This window comes from Myotis brandtii, unplaced genomic scaffold (genome assembly GCF_000412655.1).
Source record: "Myotis brandtii unplaced genomic scaffold, ASM41265v1 scaffold316, whole genome shotgun sequence".
Lineage (NCBI taxonomy): Eukaryota > Metazoa > Chordata > Mammalia > Chiroptera > Vespertilionidae > Myotis > Myotis brandtii.
The window spans coordinates 1028561-1034563 of record NW_005362116.1 but is presented as its reverse complement, the minus strand read 5'-3'; positions in this window follow the sequence as shown (position 1 = coordinate 1034563).

Here is a 6003-nt window from a genome sequence, read left to right as displayed (position 1 = left end):
AGGCACCCCCCCACCCCCCCGAGTGCACAAATTTTTGTGCACCGGGCCTCTAGTATATATATATATAATCTTACACCTGTAATTTAATACTGCTAATTAAAGGACTAAGTTTTGCAATCTTTGGGATACTCTGTGTATCCTTATAATGTAAAATGCAGTGATTAATATGGCATGTTGGTGAGCCTGTGATTTATTTCAGATTTGGTATTTTTTAAGTTTTTAAAAGTGTACTAAAATTTGATCAGGTTGATAAAGGTTTGGGGAATGTTCAAAAAATATGCTTTGCAATGTATACAAATATCAAATTATTATATTGTACATCTGAAATTAATATAATGTTACACATCAATTATACCTCAATTTAAAAAAAGAATGGTTTGCACAACATTTAAGATTTTATTATATTTGCAAAAAAGTGCTTCAATATTTAGGAAGTTGTTGCCTGTTAGGGTTATAAGTCTTCCCAATCAGGCATTTAGAGTGCTTGAAATAATAGTAAATAAATCTCTAAATGTAATATGATGTGTCTAAGATCCTTTAATTGGCTAATTGTATAATTAGGGATCATTGTTGAGGGGAATTTAATACACATTAATGAAAGTGACTGCTCTTATCTTCAACTCTGATTTAAATACCAGCCACTGTAACTAGTTCTCCCTGATGATCATGAGAGACTGACTGTACAGGCAGTGGCCAGACCACATATAAAAATAGAGCTCTGACCCACCACTTGCAGCTGCCTGCCCAGGAACCAGCCCTTATCTACAGTAACCAGCCCAGGAAGCCAGCCTGCTGCATGTCAGACGGACAGGAGACCTGGCTGCTATCTCTCGTAATAGTCCAGGAGGCAACAATAACTTCTGTAACAATGGACCTAAAATGGCCAGGACTTGATGAGCCACTGACAGTTTTCCTAAATGTTGTTCCCGCTTCCAAAGTAGAACCAACTAGAACAAGCCAAATACGCTCCCTGAATCAATCACACTGGGTGCCCCGCTCCCAGTTAGTCTGCAAACAGCTTCCTCACGCCAACTACTGCCGCTCAGGGCACACCTGAAGCCTTCCCCTTTTCCCATGGTAAAGCCTTCCCACTCCTCTGCCTGCCTGCGAGTCTCCACCAAAACCAAGTGATGGTGGCTGACGCCCTTGTACAGCAAGGGCTGAGTAAATAGTCTTTGCTCCTTCTCATTTGGTTGATCTTCATTTATTTCCACAATAAAATGCTCCCTGGATAGTAAGAATCCAAACTGACCCTAGTGTTGGTCTCTTCGATTCATCTTCCATGCTGCAGCCAGAACCACCTTTCATGTTCCCCTCCCGCTCCTTTGAATTCACTCGAAACTCCTCCACTCAGTATCAGGGTCTCTCCCAACTTTCCCCAGCCAACCTCTGCCACCGCCTCTCCCCATTCTATGCCTTCCTCTCTGAACTCTGGCTCTGCCACGTTCAGGTCCTTGTCCTAGACCCCTGCCCACCGTGTTGCCTGATTAACTCCTCCTAGTCCTTCATGTTCCTGTCTTGTGCTCCACCCCATCAGCACCTACTCACTGTTATCATTCCTTATCCTTCTGCTTTGCCCCTTGACTGTAAGCTCTACATGAGGCAAACCCCACCTGCCTTGCTCACAGTATCCCCAGCTACTAGCTCAGTGCCTGGCACCTTCTCGGCACCAACAAATGAGCTCACCAGTGGGAAGCCAGCTTCTCCAGATGGCCCTCAGCCAGGAACATGAAGTAATTGTTTTAATGAACTGGACTAATGCAAGGATTTTTATAAGCGCAAAAATCCACACTATTTCCAAAGTGGGAAACATATACAGCTATTGCAATTCAGAGAACATTTTCTGAGTGGCCCCGAATGCCAGTCCCTGAACCAGGTGCCAAGGATGGAAAGGAAATAAGACATGCCTCCAGCTGTCAGTGACTCTGCTGGATGCTGGAGATACACAGATGATAAAGATGTGCTCCCTGCCAGCGAGCGGCACGGCGACAATGGTAATAGACATGAAAACAAATGATCACAACATACAGAGTGAGATCGCTCAAATCACAGAAACGTGCACAAGGTTTAGGAGCAGCACAGGTTATGCCCACACAAATCACACTCGTCTACCTTCCTCTCTGCACCTATTTCCCTCAAGTGTTTGTAAACCAAATCATTAGAAATGCCTCCAAGGTATCTTTCTGTTTAAAGAAAGCTGTGATGAGTCTTTTTTAAATCAAGTCCTAATTTAATTCTTTTGTAAATTTGACACTTAAATAGTGTAATCTTTTTCCAAAAAGCAGGTCACAATTGTATTACATGCTAAGGAGCCAAAATGACCATGTGTGGGGGAACATGGTAAACTTTAAGGGAAGGAATTTTCTCTTGGGACCTTCCCTGGCTGCATTTAAAAATACACCATTAGCCTGGCCAGTGTGGCTCAATGGTTGAGCGTCGATCTATGAACAGGAGGTCACGGTTCGATTCCCAGTCAGGGCACATTTTTTTTGGCTCAATCCCCAGTGTGGAGCATGCAGGAGGCAGCCGATCAATGATTCCCTCTCATCATTGATGTTTCTATCTCTCTCTCTCCCTCTCCCTTCCTCTCTGAAATCAATAAAAAAATATATATATATTTTAAATACACCATTAGCAGAGGCTGTACAAGGAGGGAGGAGGCAAGCTCAGTCTGAAGGCTCAGGGCCTGCCTGCCCTCTTCATGCCAGCTCTGGCCCTGACTGGTTCAGTCACCTGGAGCAAAGCATGTGCCACTCCTGATATTGCCTCTGTCCCTCCCGGGGCTGCAGTGAATGCCTCGGGTGCCTGTGAGAGAGCTCGGTCAACCACACTGTGTTCCCAGCACCGGGGAGTTCTCCCATTACACCTCCAGATAACAATTTAAACCCAAAATCTGTTTTCAGAGGCGGCCAGTTGACCCTTCCTACGGTCTTAAGGTCCAGTGACCAGGAAGCTAATGGTCTTAGACTCCATCCTTCTAGCATTTTAGGATTCCCTGGGACATCTCTCGGGGGGGAAAGAGACCAACTGGAGACAAATTACCCTTGAGATGTAAGCCCCTGGAGCCAGACATCAGCAAAGAAGCTCTGCCCGACTTCGGATGGGGCTGGGCGAAGTGAGGAGAGAGGTACCTGGTTTGATGCAGGGCCTTATGGAGCACATGCTTCCTGCTACTGGCATGCGGAGCCCAAGAAGTGGTGCGACAGTAACACCCTTCTCTGACGTGCAATAAATTCAGGGACTCGTGGGGAACCTGTGGTGCTGTGTGTGTAACTACACTGCACACACAGTGCCTGCCACAGAACAGGCTGTCTTAGTCTGTTCAGGCTGCTATAACGTACTACAGACTGAGTGGCTTAAGCAACAAACATTTATTTCTCACAGTTCTGGAGGCTGAGAAGCCCAAGATCAAGGCACCAGCTGATTCGCTGTCTGTTGAGAACCTGCTTCTGGTTCAGAGACAGCTATTTTCTCAGAGTCCTCAAATGGCAAGAGAGGGGAGAAAGCCCACTGGGGTCTCTTTTCTAAGGACGCTCTTGTATAATCCCATACTGAGGGCTGCACCCTAGTACCTAATGACCTAACCGCCTCCCGCAGGCCCCACGTCCTAATACCATCCCCTTGGCTGACCCTAGTGTTGGTCTCTTCGATTCATCTTCCATGTTGCAGCCAGAACCACCTTTCATGTTCCCCTTCCGCTCCTTTGAATTCACTCGAAACTCCTCCACACGGTATCAGGGTCTCTTCCAACTTCCCCCGGCCAACCTCTGCCACCGCCTCTCCTCATTCTATGCCTTCCTCTCTGAACTCTGGCTCTGCCACGTTCCGACTGAAATTTCTTTTGAGAGCCAAATTTTTTAAACTTAAACTATATAGGTAGGTACATTGTTATTAACTTAATTAAGGTACTCCTGAGGCTTAGGAAGAGCCACACTCAAGGGGCCAAAGAGCCGCATGTGGCTCGAGAGCCACAGTTTGCCAACCACGGGGAGATTAGGTTTCGATATATGAATTGGGTGGGTGGGGGGACACAGGCATTTAGTCTATAGCAGAGTTGCTCAATAAATGGTGGCTATTAATACTCCAAACTTGTCACCGAATATTCTGGCTCTCTGCCTTCTAAGCACATAGTAAGGTTATACTTCCTGATCCTCAGCAGTTGGGCAGAAACACATGATCGGTTCTGGCCAACGAGCTATGAGCAGAAATGCTGTGTGTCACTGTTAGGCCAAGCGTTTAATGGCTGAGAGAAGATCCTCCAGGGCTCCCTCTGCCACAGCGACAGCAGAGTCCCATGGGCCTGGGTCTCAGGGAGAATAAGCGTGATACCGAGCAGGGTCCCAGTCCACATGCAGGGACGTGTAGGAGAAGGAAGGAAAAGACCTGGTCTTAAGTCACAGATATTTTAGGGTTATTTGCCTGCTCCCTATTTATTCTACTAACATTAGTATAAAGGGAGCAAAAAAGAAACTAATGAAAAATACCAAATCAAATGTCACTTAATATTCTCTCTTCTGCCTTTAAGATGATATTAGCTACTCTGTATACTGATTGCCTACCATGTGCCAGGAACATTGTGCTCCAGTAGTTTTATTGTTAGCTTTTTTTAACTTAATTAAGGTACTCCTAAGGCTTAGGAAGAGCCACACTCAAGGGGCCAAAGAGCCGCATGTGGCTCGCGAGCCACAGTTTGCCAACCACGGGGAGATTAGGTTTTGATATATGAATTGGGTGGGTGGGGGGACACAGACATTTAGTCTACAGCAGAGTTTCTCAATAAATGGTGGCTATTAATACTCCATACTTGTCACCGAGTATTCTGGCTCTCTGCCTTCTAAGCACATGGTAAGATTATACTTCCTGATCCTCAGCAGTTGGGCAGAAACACATGACCAGTTCTGGCCAACGAGCTATGAGCAGAAATGCTGTGTGTCACTGTTAGGCCAAGCGTTTAATGGCTGAGAGAAGATCCTCCAGGGCTCCCTCTGCCACAGCGACAGCAGAGTCCCATGGGCCTGGGTCTCAGGGAGAATAAGCGTGATACCGAGCAGGGTCCCAGTCCACATGCAGGGACGTGTAGGAGAAGGAAGGAAAAGACCTGGTCTTAAGTCACAGATATTTTAGGGTTATTTGCCTGCTCCCTATTTATTCTACTAACATTAGTATAAAGGGAGCAAAAAAGAAACTAATGAAAAATACCAAATCAAATGTCACTTAATATTCTCTCTTCTGCCTTTAAGATGATATTAGCTACTCTGTATACTGATTGCCTACCATGTGCCAGGAACATTGTGCTCCAGTAGTTTTATTGTTAGCTTTTTCCAATGGCCAGATAAGTTTCTATTGAACGAAGTATCATACTTTAAAAAGATATTAGCTTGTAAAAACATGTAATAAACAACTTCAAAATGCAATGGGTACTTAATTTTAAGGCGTGCCTTTAACATTTATGTAAAACACTGTGTAATATGAAAACACGAGAATGCTCCAGATCCACCTGCAATGTGTTAATATACATAATGTCTGTTCCCTCCCCGGCTGGTGTCCTAGACCCTACCTGTCTCCCCTGTCCATGCCCCATCCCCCACCCCCACCTTGCTCCACCCCAGACTGCTGCTACCCTTTGTCCCCCACTGGGCACCAGTCAAAGGGTCATTAGTCATCAAAGCTGGTCCTAATGCCCTGCTTGGCCTTGCTGCTTTTCTGGGCCTGAGGCTGAAACACAACTGAAGCCTGGGTGTTATCTCTAGGGGAGTGTTCCTGCAAAGGCTTGTATGGGAGTCTTCTGAAGCTATTCTCTGGCCCCCCTGTTCCTCCTTCAAGGGGGTCTACCACATGACCAGCAAATGCAAGGGAGGAAAGGTTACCTTGGGGCAAGGTCCCACCCTACAATTGTCTGTTGCCAGGCACCTGGGGCTTTCCACCCTGGTGACATTCTGTACCTGGCCCACAGTCCTTGCTCTGCTCCTGCCTGTCTAACTGCCTACTACAGATCCTGTGAGT